Source organism: Anser brachyrhynchus (genome assembly GCF_964034855.1).
Source record: "Anser brachyrhynchus genome assembly, chromosome: 1".
NCBI classification, from domain to species: domain Eukaryota; kingdom Metazoa; phylum Chordata; class Aves; order Anseriformes; family Anatidae; genus Anser; species Anser brachyrhynchus.
Genome location: NC_137694.1, coordinates 77,798,989 through 77,813,626, shown reverse-complemented (window position 1 = coordinate 77,813,626; position 14,638 = coordinate 77,798,989). Strand labels below are relative to the sequence as shown.

General features: G+C 51.5%; 1 long non-coding RNA gene across 1 annotated transcript in view; it reads left to right on the top strand.

Annotated features, from left to right (window-relative positions):
- Positions 1-13,969, top strand: part of LOC308187511 — a 113,691-nt gene extending 99,722 nt beyond the window's left edge. Inside the window, exon 2 of the long non-coding RNA XR_013944750.1 lies at positions 4,891-13,969. This is a non-coding gene — a long non-coding RNA (uncharacterized lncRNA). The remainder of the gene's footprint in view (positions 1-4,890) is intronic.
- Positions 13,970-14,638: the final 669 nt, after the last annotated feature.

Here is a 14,638-nt window from a genome sequence, read left to right as displayed (position 1 = left end):
CACCACTGGAGATGCAGTACAGTGAGTCCAGTGAATGCACTGGCAGCACTGGGGATGCAGTGCAGTGAGTCCAGAGAGTGCCCTGGCACCACTGGTGATGCAGTTTAGTGAGTCCAGTGAGTGCACTGGCACCACAGGGGATGCAGTGCAGTGAGTCCAGTGAGTGTACTGGCACCACTGGGGATGCACTGCAGTGAGTCCAGAGAGTGCACTGGCACCACTGAGAATGCACTTCAGTGAGTCCAGAGAGTGCACTGGAACCACTGGGGATGCACTGCAGTGAGTCCAGAGACTGCAGTGGCACCACTGGGGATGCAGTGCAGTGAGTCCAGAGAGTGCACTGGCACCACTGGGGATGCAGTGCAGTGACTCCAGAGAGTGCACTGGCACCACTGGGGATGCACTGAAGTGAGTCCAGAGAGTGCACTGGCACCACTGGGGATGCAGTGCAGTCAGTCCAGTGAGTGTACTGGCACCACTGGGGATGCACTGAAGTGAGTCCAGAGAGTGCACTGGCTCCACTGAGAATGCACTTCAGTGAGTCCAGAGAGTGCACTGGCACCACTGGGGATGCACTACAGTGAGTCCACAGAGTGCACTAGCACCACTGGGGATGCAGTGCAGTGAGTCCAGAGAGTGCACTGGAACCACTGGGGATGCAGTGCAGTGAGTCCAGAGAGTGCACTGGCACCACTGGGGATGCACTGCAGTGAGTCCAGAGAGTGCACTGGCACCACTGGGGATGCGGTGCAGTGAGTCCAGAGAGTGCACTGGCACCACTGGGGATGCAGTGCAGTGAGTCCAGAGAATGCACTGGCACCAGTGGGGATGCACTGCAGTGAGTCCAGTGAGTGCACTGGCACCTCTGGGGTGCAGTGCAGTGAGTCCAGAGAGTGCACTGGCACCACTGGGGAAGCAGTGCAGAGAGTCCAGAGTGCAGTGGCACCACTGGGGATGCAGTGCAGTGAGTCCAGAGAGTGCACTGGCAGCACTGGTGATGCAGTGCAGTGAGTCCAGAGAGTGCACTGGCACCACTGGGGATGCAGTTCAGTGAGTCCAGAGAGTGCACTGGCACCACTGGGGATGCACTGCAGTGAGTCCAGAGAGTGCACTGGCACCACTGAGAATTCACTTCAGTGAGTCCACAGAGTGCACTGGCACCACTGGGGATGCAGTGCAGTGAGTCCAGAGGGTGCACTGGCACCACTGGGGATGCAGTGCATTGAGTCCAGAGAGTGTACTGGCACCACTGGGGATGCACTGCAGTGAGTCCAGAGAGTGCACTGGCACCACTGAGAATGCACTTCAGTGAGTCCAGAGAGTGCACTGGCACCACTGGGGATGCACTGCAGTGAGTCCAGAGAGTGCACTGGCACCACAGATGATGCAGTACATTGAGTCCAGTGAGTGCACTGGCACCACTGGGGATGTAGTGCAGTGACTCGAGAGAGTGCACTTGCACCACTGGGGATGCAGTACTGTGAGTCCAGAGAGTGCACTGGCACCACTGGGGATGCAGTGCAGTGAGTCCAGAGAGTGCACTGGCACCACTGGGGATGCACTGCAGTGAGTCCAGAGAGTGCACTGGCACCACTGGGGATGCAGTGCAGTGTGTCCAGAGAGTGCACTGGCACCACTGGGGATGCACTACAGTGAGTCCAGAGATTGCACTGGCACCACTGGGGATGCAGTGCAGTGAGTCCACAGAGTGCACTAGCACCACTGGGGATGCAGTGCAGTGAGTCCAGAGAGTGCACTGGAACCACTGGGGATGCAGTGCAGTGAGTCCAGAGAGTGCACTGGCACCACTGGGGATGCACTGCAGTGAGTCCAGAGAGTGCACTGGCACCACTGGGGATGCGGTGCAGTGAGTCCAGAGAGTGCACTGGCACCACTGGGGATGCAGTGCAGTGAGTCCAGAGAATGCACTGGCACCAGTGGGGATGCACTGCAGTGAGTCCAGTGAGTGCACTGGCACCTCTGGGGTGCAGTGCAGTGAGTCCAGAGAGTGCACTGGCACCACTGGGGAAGCAGTGCAGAGAGTCCAGAGTGCAGTGGCACCACTGGGGATGCAGTGCAGTGAGTCCAGAGAGTGCACTGGCAGCACTGGGGATGCAGTGCAGTGAGTCCAGAGAGTGCACTGGCACCACTGGGGATGCAGTTCAGTGAGTCCAGAGAGTGCACTGGCACCACTGGGGATGCACTGCAGTGAGTCCAGAGAGTGCACTGGCACCACTGAGAATTCACTTCAGTGAGTCCACAGAGTGCACTGGCACCACTGGGGATGCAGTGCAGTGAGTCCAGAGGGTGCACTGGCACCACTGGGGATGCAGTGCATTGAGTCCAGAGAGTGTACTGGCACCACTGGGGATGCACTGCAGTGAGTCCAGAGAGTGCACTGGCACCACTGAGAATGCACTTCAGTGAGTCCAGAGAGTGCACTGGCACCACTGGGGATGCACTGCAGTGAGTCCAGAGAGTGCACTGGCACCACAGATGATGCAGTACATTGAGTCCAGTGAGTGCACTGGCACCACTGGGGATGTAGTGCAGTGACTCGAGAGAGTGCACTTGCACCACTGGGGATGCAGTACTGTGAGTCCAGAGAGTGCACTGGCACCACTGGGGATGCAGTGCAGTGAGTCCAGAGAGTGCACTGGCACCACTGGGGATGCACTGCAGTGAGTCCAGAGAGTGCACTGGCACCACTGGGGATGCAGTGCAGTGTGTCCAGAGAGTGCACTGGCACCACTGGGGATGCACTACAGTGAGTCCAGAGATTGCACTGGCACCACTGGGGATGCAGTGCAGTGAGTCCAGAGAGTGCACTGGCACCACTGGGGATGCAGTGCATTGAGTCCAGAGAGTGCACTGGCACCACTGGGGATGCACTGCAGTGAGTCCAGAGAGTGCACTGTCACCACTGGGGATGCAGTAGAGTGAGTCCAGAGCGTGCACTGGCACCACTGGGCATGCAGTGCAGTGAGTCCAGAGAGTGCACTGGCACCACTGGGGATGCACTTCAGTGACTCCAGAGAGTGCACTGGCACCAATGGGGATGCAGTGCAGTGAGTCCAGAGAGTGCACTGGCACCACTGGGGATGCACTTCAGTGACTCCAGAGAGTGCACTGGCACCAATGGGGATGCAGTAGAGTGAGTCCAGAGCGTGCACTGGCACCACTGGGGATGCAGTGCAGTGAGTCCAGAGAGCTCACTGGCACCACTGGGGATGCAGTACAGTGAGTCCAGAGAGTGCACTGGCACCACTGCGGATGCAGTGCAGTGACTCCAGAGAGTGCACTGGCACCACTGGGTATGTGTCCAGTGAGTCCAGTGAGTGCACTGGCACCACTGGGGATGCACTGCAGTGAGTCCAGAGAGTGCACTGTCACCACTGGGGATGCAGTAGAGTGAGTCCAGAGCGTGCAATGGCACCACTGGGCATGCAGTGCAGTGAGTCCAGAGAGTGCACTGGCACCACTGGGGATGCACTTCAGTGACTCCAGAGAGTGCACTGGCACCAATGGGGATGCAGTGCAGTGAGTCCAGAGAGTGCACTGGCACCACTGGGGATGCACTGCAGTGAGTCCAGAGAGTGCACTGTCACCACTGGGGTTGCAGTAGAGTGAGTCCAGAGCGTGCACTGGCACCACTGGGGATGCACTGCAGTGAGTCCAGAGAGTGCACTGTCACCACTGGGGATGCAGTACAGTGAGTCCAGAGAGTGCACTGGCACCACTGGGCATGCAGTGCAGTGAGTCCAGAGAGTGCACTGGCACCACTGGGGATGCACTTCAGTGACTCCAGAGAGTGCACTGGCACCAATGGGGATGCAGTGCAGTGAGTCCAGAGAGTGCACTGGCACCACTGGGGATGCACTGCAGTGAGTCCAGAGAGTGCACTGGCACCACTGGGGATGCAGTGAAGTGAGTGCAGAGAGTGCACTGGCACCACTGGCGATGCACTGCAGTGAGTCCAGAGAGTGCACTGGCACCACTGGTGATGCAGTACAGTGAGTCCAGAGAGTGCACTGGCACCACTGGGGATGCAGTGCAGTGAGTCCAGAGAGTGCACTGGCACCACTGGGGATGCAGTGCAGTGAGTCCAGTGAGTGTACTGGCACCACTGGGGATGCACTGCAGTGAGCCCAGAGAGTGCACTGGCACCACTGAGAATGCACTTCAGTGAGTCCAGAGAGTGCACTGGCACCACCGGGGATGCACTGCAGTGAGTTCAGAGAGTGCACTAGCACCACTGGGGATGCAGTGCAGTGAATCCTGTTAGTACACTGGCACCACTGGGGGTGCAGTGCAGTGAGTCCAGAGAGCTCACTGGCACCACTGGGGATGCACTGCAGTGAGTCCAGAGAGTGCACTGGCACCACTGGGGATGCACTGCAGTGAGTCCAGAGAGTGCACTGGCACCACTGGGGATGCAGTGCAGTGAGTCCAGAGAGAGCACTGGCACCACTGGGGATGCCCTGCAGTGAGTCCAGAGAGTGCACTGGCACCACTGGGGATGCTCTGCAGTGAGTCCAGAGATTGCACTGGCACCACTGGGGATGCAGTGCAGTGAGTCCAGAGAGTGCACTGGCACCACTGGGGATGCAGTGCTGTGACTCCAGAGAGCGCACTGGCACCACTGGGGATGCAGTGCAGTGAGTGCAGAGAGTGCACTCGCACCACTGGGGATGCACTTCAGTGAGTTCAGAGAGTGCACTGGCACCACTGGGGATGGGTTTCAAGCCAACTGCATTAACCGCTCATGCTTCTTTCTTATGAGACGTTAGTAAACCAATTACATAGCCTTGTCAAGACTAAATCACAGGTAAAAATCCTGTACATCTCATGTGGCCAACCACTCCCAACTAGGATTCCAAGAACCAGGAGTTTCGGTGAAAATAGGGCTAGTGCTATTAGAGGGGTGATTATTAGGGTAAGCCCTAAGCTGTCTTTAATGGAGAAGTATGGGTGGAATGGGATTTTGTCGCAGTCTGATACGATTCCTAGTGGGTTATTTGAGCCTGATTCGTGTAGGAAGGTTAGGTGGACTAGGGTGATTCCTGCAATTAGGAAGGGCAGTAGGAAGTGGATGGCGAAGAATCGGGTTAAGGTTGGATTGTCTACTGAGAATCCTCCTCAGGCTCATTCTACTAGAGTTTGCCCAATGTACGGGATGGCTGAGAATAGGTTGGTGATTATGGTGGCCCCTCAGATTGACATTTGTCCTCATGGTAGGACATACCCTACGAAGGCAGTTGCTATTAGGGTGAGTAGGAGGATTACTCCTGTGTTTCAGGTTTCTTTGTATAGGTAGGAGCCGTAGTAGAGGCCTCGTCCGATGTGTAAGTAGATGCAGATAAAGAAGAGCGAAGCACCGTTGGCGTGGAGGTTGCGGATGAGCCATCCGTACTGGACGTCTCGGCATGTGTGAGCTACTGAGGAGAAGGCGAGTGAAGTGTCTGCGGTGTAGTGTATGGCTAGTAGCAGGCCTGTTAGGATTTGTGTGGCTAAGCAGATGGCTAGAAGGGAGCCGAAGTTTCATCAGGCAGAGATGTTGGAGGGGGCGGGTAGGTCGATTAGGGAGTTGTTGATTATTTTTAGTAGGGGATGGGATTTGCGGATGTTAGGGGCCATTAGTGAGTCTGTGTGTTATTAGGATTATTACCAGGATGGAGAGGGCGAAGGATCCTAGGTAGGCCTTAATTAGCCCTGTGTGTATTGAGGTTGCGGCTTTGCTTGCGGCTACTTGTAGTTCAGCAAGGCCCTCTGGCCCTATTTTTTTGAGTCAGGAGAGGTCGATCAAGTGTAGGGCAATGTTTTGTCCCTTTTCTAGTAGGTTTTTGGAGAAGAATCGGTGTACTAGGGGGTTGAAGTACCCTAATGCAGAGGAGAAGTTTATGAGGGGGTTTGGTTTGGGGTGAGTGAGGGTGTGTGTTATGTTCGATAGTTCTAGGGCTAGGATGATTCCTAGGATTGTTATGAGGATGGCAGCGGTTTTGGTGATAAGGGGTATGGTTATTGGGGGGGGTTTGGTTGGTGTGATGAAAGAGGTAATGATTATTCCTGCTGTAATGCTGCCTAGGGCGAGTCGGGTTAGGGGGGCGGTGATTAGTGGGTTGTTTTCGTTTATTGATACTATTGGGGGGATTCGGGTTTGTCCAGCTTGGACTAGGATGGTTATGCGGATGCTGTAGGTTGCGGTGAATGCTGTGGCTATAAGGGTTAGGAGTAGGGCTCAAGTATTTAGGTATGATGTGTTTAAGCTTTCGATGATGAGGTCTTTTGAGTAGAATCCGGCTAGGAATGGGGTTCCTATCAGCGCCAGGTTTCCGATGGTTAGGCAGGAAGTAGTGACTGGGAGTATTTTCTGTAGGCCTCCTATCTTTCGGATATCTTGTTCTCCGTTTAGGTTGTGGATGATAGACCCTGAGCATAGGAATAGTATGGCTTTAAAGAAGGCATGGGTTGAGATGTGTAGGAAGGCTAGTTGTGGGAGGTTTAGTCCGATAGTGACTATTATTAGTCCTAGTTGGCTGGATGTTGAGAAAGCAATGATTTTTTTGATGTCATTTTGGGTTAGGGCGCATGTGGCAGCGAATAGGGTTGATAGAGCACCTAGGCATAGGCAGGCAGTTAGGGCTGTCTGGTTGGTGGCTAGCAGGGGGTGCATGCGGATGAGCAGGAAGATTCCGGCTACTACTATGGTACTGGAGTGCAGTAGGGCTGATACTGGGGTGGGGCCTTCTATTGCTGCGGGCAGTCATGGGTGGAGTCCAAATTGGGCGGATTTTCCTGCGGCTGCGAGGATTAATCCTATGAGGGGGAGGATTGGGGTTTGGTGGGGGTGTACGGCTTGTTGGATCTCTCAGGTGTTGAATGTTGAAGCTAGTCATGCTATGCTCAGGATCAGTCCGATGTCTCCGATTCGGTTGTAGATTACGGCTCGTAGGGCGGCGGTGTTGGCATCTGCTCGGCCTTGTCATCAGCCGATGAGAAGGAAGGACATGATTCGTACTCCTTCCCAGCCTACGAATAGGAGGAATATGTTGTTTGCGGTTGTTAGGAGGAGTATGGCGACTAGGAATGTCAGTAGGTAGGTGAAAAATTTTGTTACGTATGGCTCTGAGGCCATGTATCATATGGCGAATTGTAGGATTGATCATGTTACAAATAGGGCGATTGGAAGAAATGTTATTGAGTATTGGTCTATTTTTAGGCTCAGGGGGATTTTAAAGTTTATAATGAATTTTCACTCCCAGTGGCAGGTGACAGATTCTACTCCCGAGTAGATGAATGCGGTTGTAGGGGCTAGGCTAATTAGGAATGCGGTTTTAACAGCGCGGGTGGTGGCTTGTGGGGTGTTTTTAAAGTTTTTAAATAGAAATGGCAGGATGATTGGGGTTAGGAGGATTGTCAGCGTGAGTAGTGTGAGGGAGTTGATTAGTAGTGTGGGGTTCACTACTTTTACTTGGATTTGCACCAAGATGGGTGGTTCCTAAGACCAGTGGATTGCTGTTATCCTTTAAAAGTAAGGGGGCTGAGGTTTTAGGCTCAGATGTAAGAGTTAGCAGCTCTTGTTGGTTAAACCCTCCCCTCGGCAGGTAAGAAGGTTTGAACTTCTATTCTTAGAATCACAGTCTAATGTTTGGTTTAAACTATACTTGCATGAGGGGATTCCGGAGATCAGTTCGGGTTTGAGGATTAGGAGGAATATTGGGATAATGTGGGGTGTTATGAGCAGGTGTTCTCGCGTGGTTGAGTTTTGCATAGATGTGATGTGGGAGGGGATTGAGCCTCGTTGGGTCATTAGTAGTATGAATAAGGTGTAGGAGGCGGTTAGTAGGGTTGCGATTCCTGTTAGGATGATCGTGAAGGCAGATCAGTTGAATAAGGTGATTATAATGGTTAGCTCTGCTATGAGGTTTGTTGTTGGGGGTAAGGCTATGTTTGTTAGATTGGCCAGCAATCATCAGGTAGCTATGAGTGGTAGGAGAGGTTGTAGGCCTCGTGTGAGTAGTAGAATTCGGCTGTGCGTACGTTCATAGTTTGTGTTGGCTAGGCAGAATAGTATGGAGGAAGTTAGTCCATGGGAAATTATTAGGATCATTGCCCCTGAGAATGATCAGTGGGTTTGGATTATTCCTGCGGCGATAACTAGGCCTATGTGGCTAACGGATGAATAAGCGATTAGTGATTTTAGGTCTGTCTGTCGTAGGCAGATTGAGCTAGTCATTAGGGCGCCTCATAGGGCCAGGGTTAGGAAGGGGTAGTGCAGGAGGTTGGACAGTGGGCCCATAAATAGAGTGACTCGTATAATTCCGTATCCTCCTAGCTTTAGTAGTAGGGCGGCGAGGAGTATTGAGCCTGCGATGGGTGCTTCTACGTGGGCTTTTGGCAGTCAGAGGTGTAGGCCGTATAGTGGGGCTTTTACTATGAATGCTATGAGCAGTGCTAGACCTGATAGTATTCCTGTCCATGAGGTGGATAGGGTTGGGTGGGTTAGTTGTAGGGTTGGCAGGTGCAGGGTGCCAATTTTCACGTATAGGTGTATGATTGTGATTAGCAGGGGTAGAGAGCTTACTAGCGTGTAGAATAGCAGGTAGATGCCAGCGCTTAGGCGTTCTGGTTGGTTCCCCCATCGGGTGATTAAGATTAGGGTGGGAATGAGGGTTGCTTCAAATGAGATGTAAAATAGTGCTAGTTCTGTGGTGGAAAAGGCTAGTAGGATGAATGGCTGGACTGCGACTAAGGTTGAGATAAAGATTCGTTTGCGTTGTAGGGGTTCTTGTTGCAGGTGGTTTTGGCTTGCTATGATTATGAGTGGGAGTAGTCAGCAGGATAGTACTAGGAGGGGGGATGAGATTTGGTCAATTCCTGTTCAGTTGGATAAAAATTTGTAGGGGTAGTAGGTTGGGATTAATCACTGTAGGCTTAGGGCAGCGATTAGGAGGCTGTATAAGGTGGTGTTAGTCCATAGAAATTTTGGTGGAGACAGCAGGGCTGTTGGAAGAAGTATGATTGTGGGTAGGATGATTTTTAGCATTGCAGGAGGTTTAGGTTGTGTAGATGGTCGGAGCCATGTGTGCGGGTGGAGGCTACTAGGATGGCCAGGCCTGTGCCCGCCTCACACGCTGAGAAGGTTAGCATGAGAATTGGTACCATGGTGAATGAGGAGACTTGGTTTTCGATGGATCATATTGATAGGCCTACGAATATCGATAATATTATGCTTTCAAGGCATAGTAGGGCGGATACTAGGTGGGTTCGGTGGAAGGCTAGTCCTAGTCCGCTGAAAATGAAGGCTGAGTAGAAGCTTAAATGTAGGGGCGACATAAGAAAGTTACAGGGTTGGCTGTAATCTGCTGGGTCGAAACCAGCTATCTTTTTGGTTAGACTAACTTTCTGTTATTCTGCTCATTCTAGGCCCCCTTGAATTCACTCGTAGGCCAGTCCGAGTGTTAGGAGAAGGAGGATCACTACAGTTCAGGTGAGGGTCATTAGGGGGGATTGGAGTTGGACGGCTCATGGCAGGGGGAGTAGGAGGGCGATTTCTAGGTCGAATAGGACGAACAGGATGGCTACTGAGGAAGAATCGGACTGAGAATGGTAATCGAGCAGATCCAAGTGGGTCGAATCCACATTCGTACGGTGAGAGTTTCTCTGAGTCGGGGTTTATTTGGGCGAGTCAGAAGTTTAATGCGGTTAGGGCGGCGCTTAGGATTGATGATAGGGCGAATATGAACATGAGTGCGTTCATTGCTCTCCTCTGGGTTTATACCAGATTCTAGAGATTGGAAGTCAATTGTAATTAATATACTAGAAGAGCAAGATCCTCATCAGTAGATGGTTATGTAGAGGAATAGTCAGATGACGTCTACGAAGTGTCAGTATCAGGCTGCTGCCTCGAATCCGAAGTGGTGGTCTGATGTAAAGTGGAACTTGATCAGTCGGAAGAGGCAGACGGTCAGGAAGGAGGATCCGATGATTACGTGGAGTCCGTGGAATCCAGTGGCAACGAAGAAGGTAGATCCGTAGACGCTATCGGCGATTGAGAATGGGGCTTCGTGGTATTCTATTGCTTGTAGGGCTGTGAAGTAGAATCCCAGGAGGATCGTTAGGGTTAGGGCGTGGATGGCGTGTTTTCGGTTTCCTTCTGTGATGCTGTGATGGGCTCACGTTACGGTAACGCCTGAGGCTAGTAGGATGGCTGTGTTTAGTAGGGGGACTTCTATCGGGTTGAGTGGTTTAATTCCTGTTGGGGGTCATTGGCCTCCTAGTTCTGGGGTTGGGGCCAGGCTCGAGTGGAAGAACGCTCAGAAGAACCCTAAGAAGAAGAATGCTTCGGATGTGATGAAAAGGATTATGCCGTATCGTAGGCCTTTTTGGACTGTGGGAGTGTGATGGCCTTGGAAGGTGCTTTCTCGTACAATGTCTCGTCATCATTGGAGTATTACTAGGAGTATTGAGATGAGGCCTAGGGTTAGTAGTATGGATGAGTTGTAGTGGAATCACATGATTAATCCTGAGGTTGTGAGTAGGGCGGCGGCTGCCCCGAAGATTGGTCAAGGGCTTGGGTCAACTATGTGGTATGAGTGTGCTTGGTGTGCCATTAGATGTTTTCTTGTAAGTATAGGCTTAGAAGGAGCACGAAGACGTAGGCCTGGATTATGGCTACTGCTACTTCTAGGATGGTTAGGAGTAGTAGGATGATTATTGTTAGGATGGATACTGCAGGAAGGGTGGGTATTAATGCAATGGAGGCTGTAGAGATGAGTTGGATGAGTAAGTGTCCTGCTGTAAGGTTGGCTGTAAGGCGGACTCCGAGGGCTAGGGGGCGGATTAGTAGGCTGGTTGTTTCGATCAGGATTAGTGCGGGGATTAGGGGTGTAGGGGTACCTTCGGGTAATAGGTGGGCTAAAGAGGCTGATGGTTGGTTTCGTAGGCCTGTTAGTAGTGTGGCGAGCCATAGTGGGAAGGCTAGGGCTATGTTCATAGATAGTTGGGTGGTTGGGGTGAATGTATATGGAAGGAGGCCTAGAAGGTTGATTGTAAGAAGTATGATTATTAGGGATGTAAATATTATGGCTCATTTGTGGCCATTTTTGTTGAGTGGGACTATTAGTTGTTTTGTGATTAGGTGAAGGAGTCATGTTTGGATAGTAGAAAGGCGGTTGTTGATTCATCGGTTGTTTGGGGACGGGAATAGTAGGGCTGGGAAGAGTAGGGATAGTAGGATTAAGGGGATGCCGAATAGATTGGGGCTGGAAAATTGGTCAAAGAAGCTTAGGTTCATGGTCAGGATCATGGTGTGGGTTTGGTAGTGAGGGAGGTCTTATTTGATGGGGGGTTGGTTGTGGTGAAGGCTAGTAGTTTTGGTTGGATGAGGAGTGCTAGGGTTAATCAGGTTATAATTATGATTGAAAATCATGGTGCGGGGTTAAGCTGTGGCATATCATTAAGGAGGGGGAAGTCCCTCTTTGGCTAGCTTAAAAGGCTAGTGCTGTTGCATAGCTTCTTAATGATTAGGATGATGATAGAAGGGACGATCAGGCCTCGAAATGTGGGAGTGGGGTTGATTCTACTACAATGGGTATGTAGCTGTGATTAGCCCCGCAAATTTCTGAGCATTGTCCATAAAAAATCCCAGGCCGGGTGGTAATGAATGAAGTTTGGTTTAGTCGGCCTGGGATTGCGTCTGTTTTAACTCCGAGCGTTGGGACTGCTCAGGAGTGGAGTACGTCTCCTGCAGTAATGATTACGCGGATGGGGGATTCTATTGGGATAACTACGCGGTGGTCAACTTCTAGCAGTCGGAAGTGGCCGTTGGGTAAGTCTGGGGTGGGCACTATGTAGGAGTCGAAGGATAGGTCTTTGAAGTCTGTGTATTCGTAGCTTCAGTATCATTGGTGGCCGATGGCTTTTAGGGTGAGGTCTGGTTCATCGATTTCGTCCATTATGTAGAGGATTTGTAGGGATGGGAGGGCGAGGAGTACCAGGACGATAGCAGGTAGGATTGTCCAGATCAGCTCTACTTCTTGGGCGTCTACAGCATTGGACGAGAGTTTTTCTGTTAGTATGTGGGCTAAAAGGTAGAGAACTAGGCTGCAGATAGCTAGGGCAACGATTAGGGCGTGGTCGTGGAATTCAACGAGTTCTTCTATGATGGGTGATGAGGCGTCTTGGAATCCTAGTTGGGAGTGGTTGGCCACATGAGATGTACAGGATTTTTACCTGTGATTTAGTCTTGACAAGGCTATGTAATTGGTTTACTAACGTCTCATAAGAAAGAAGCATGAGCGGTTAATGCAGTTGGCTTGAAACCAGCATGTGAGGGTTCGATTCCTTCCTTTCTTGTACTTGGACGAAGGCCGGTTCCTCGAAAGTATGGTATGGGGGAGGGCAGCCGTGGATTCATTCAACGTTTGTGGTAGTTAGTTCTGGTTGTAGGACTTTTCGTTTGGCCGAAAAGGCTTCTCAGATGATGAATATTAGTATGATTACGGCTACTATTGAGATTAGGGAGCCGATGGAGGAAATGGTGTTTCATAGTGTGTAGGCGTCGGGATAGTCCGAGTATCGTCGGGGTATTCCTGCTAGGCCTAGGAAGTGCTGGGGGAAGAACGTTAGGTTTACTGCTGTAAATATTACCCCGAAGTGGGCTTTTGCTCATGTTTGGTGTAGGGTAAACGCAGTGAGTAGTGGGAATCAGTGAGTAAATCCTGCTAGAATGGCAAAGACGGCGCCTATGGATAGGACGTAGTGGAAGTGGGCAACTACGTAGTACGTGTCGTGCAGGGCGATGTCTAGGGAAGAGTTTGCAAGAACGATTCCTGTTAATCCTCCGATGGTAAATAGGAAGATAAATCCTAGAGCTCATAGTATTGGGGGGGTCTCATTTGATTGTTCCTCCGTGCAGGGTGGCTAGTCAGCTAAATACTTTGATTCCGGTAGGGATGGCAATGATTATAGTGGCTGATGTAAAGTAGGCTCGGGTATCAACGTCTATTCCTACTGTAAACATGTGGTGAGCTCAGACGATGAATCCTAGGAAGCCGATGGATAGTATGGCTCAGACTATTCCCATGTAGCCGAAGGGCTCCTTTTTGCCTGAGTAGTACGTGACTACGTGTGAGATGATTCCGAACCCCGGTAGGATCAGAATATAGACTTCTGGGTGTCCGAAGAATCAGAATAGGTGTTGGTACAGGATTGGGTCTCCTCCTCCAGCGGGGTCGAAGAATGTGGTGTTTAGGTTTCGATCAGTTAGTAATATTGTAATACCGGCGGCGAGTACGGGGAGTGATAGAAGGAGTAGGATGGCGGTAATTAGTACGGATCAGACAAATAGTGGGGTTTGGTATTGTGAGAGTGCGGGGGGTTTTATGTTGATGGCTGTGGTGATAAAGTTGATGGCCCCAAGGATGGAGGAGATACCGGCTAAGTGGAGTGAGAAGATAGCCAGGTCTACTGAAGCTCCGGCGTGGGCAAGGTTACCTGCTAGGGGAGGGTAGACAGTTCAGCCTGTGCCGGCGCCAGCTTCTACAGTGGATGAGGCTAGTAGGAGGAGGAATGATGGGGGGAGGAGTCAAAAGCTTATGTTGTTTATTCGCGGGAATGCTATGTCGGGGGCACCGATTATGAGGGGGACTAATCAGTTGCCGAATCCTCCGATCATGATGGGTATGACTATAAAGAAGATTATTACAAAGGCGTGAGCGGTAACGATTACATTGTAAATTTGGTCGTCGCCTAGGAGAGTTCCTGGTTGTCCTAGTTCTGCGCGGATTAATAGGCTGAGTGCGGTGCCGACTATTCCTGCTCATGCCCCGAAGATGAGGTACAGGGTGCCAATATCCTTATGGTTAGTGGAAAATAGTCATCGGTTGATGAAGGTCACGGGTAAGATGGCTGAGTGTTGAAGCGTTAGGCTGTAGTCCTTTTTACAGAGGTTTAATTCCTCTTCTTATCGGCTCTGTAGTGAAATTCATGTTGAGTTGCAAGCTCATCGATGCGCACTAGGGACCGTCAGGGTCTTTGTAGGCAGAAGCCAATTGGTTTAGGCATTTAGCTGTTAACTAGAGTTTTGAGGGATCGAAGCCCATCTGTCTAGGGAGGCTTTACCTTAATTAAAGCGTCTGACTTGCATTCAGACGCACTCTCATTCATTGCACTGCATTCATTGCACTCTCTGGACTCACTACAGTGCATCCCCAGTGGTGCCAGTGCACTCTCTGGACTCACTGCACTGCATCCCCAGTGGTGCCAGTGCACTCTCTGGACTCACTGCAGTGCATCCCCAGTTGTGCCAGTGCACTCTCTGGACTCACTGCAGTGCAACCCCAGTGGTGCCAGTGCACTCTCTGGACTCACTGCACTGCATCCCCTGTGATGCCAGTGCACTCTCTGGACTCACTGCAGTGCATCCCCAGTGGTGCCAGTGCACTCTGTGGACTCACTGCACTGCATCCCAAGTGGTGCCAGTGCACTCTCTGGACTCACTGCGCTGCATCCCCAGTGGTGCCAGTGCACTCTCTGGACTCACTGCACTGCATCCCAAGTGGTGCCAGTGCACTCTCTGGACTCACTGCAGTGCATCCCCAGTGGTGCCAGTGCACTCTCTGGACTCAATGCAATG